This window comes from Glossina fuscipes, unplaced genomic scaffold (genome assembly GCF_014805625.2).
Source record: "Glossina fuscipes isolate IAEA_lab_2018 unplaced genomic scaffold, Yale_Gfus_2 1, whole genome shotgun sequence".
NCBI classification, from domain to species: Eukaryota; Metazoa; Arthropoda; class Insecta; order Diptera; family Glossinidae; genus Glossina; species Glossina fuscipes.
The window spans coordinates 45256790-45257436 of record NW_023998415.1 but is presented as its reverse complement, the minus strand read 5'-3'; positions in this window follow the sequence as shown (position 1 = coordinate 45257436).

The window sequence follows — 647 nt, the reverse complement described above, 5'->3', positions numbered from 1 at the left end:
CCTTCCCCCTCCCAACGATCGCGTTCCACCATAGCATATTATATGCTTGGCATGCTTGATGACAATATATGGATGGATGGATAGATGAACGGGAAAATGGACAGACAATTTCGAAGAGTGCAAATACAACAAGCAACAACAGAAAAAAGAAAAGTTGAATGTGAAATGAGTTCAACTTGAGATTTTATTGCATGTACGCAAAACATGCCAGGATGCAGTTCTTCCGATATAAGCTCAGACACTAAGCCTGAGTGTTGTATGTAGATCTTAAGTGAATCTGGCGTTGGTTGACTTTTTCATTTGTGTATGTGTATGTACATAATGAACGGTTAGTTGCGTTTCTAAGAGCAGCCGTTGTTTGACTGTTTTGTGTGTGTGTGTGTGTGTGTACTAAATCAGTGGGCGATAGATAAGTTATGCGTACAATGTTCGTGAGTTAAGAAAAAAGAAATATTTCCAATAAATTTTTAACGTATGTTTTAATTGTTTTTCAATCCGGCAGAACACATACCGACCTATGCTAACATATATTTGCGAGAGATTACAAGGCAAGCTAAACGCGAAGCAGCTAAAAGAATACGGTTAGAGTTGGTTGGGTTAGTTGGTTGGTAGGCAGTAAATAGGTAGGTGGATGTGTGTTCGTGTCA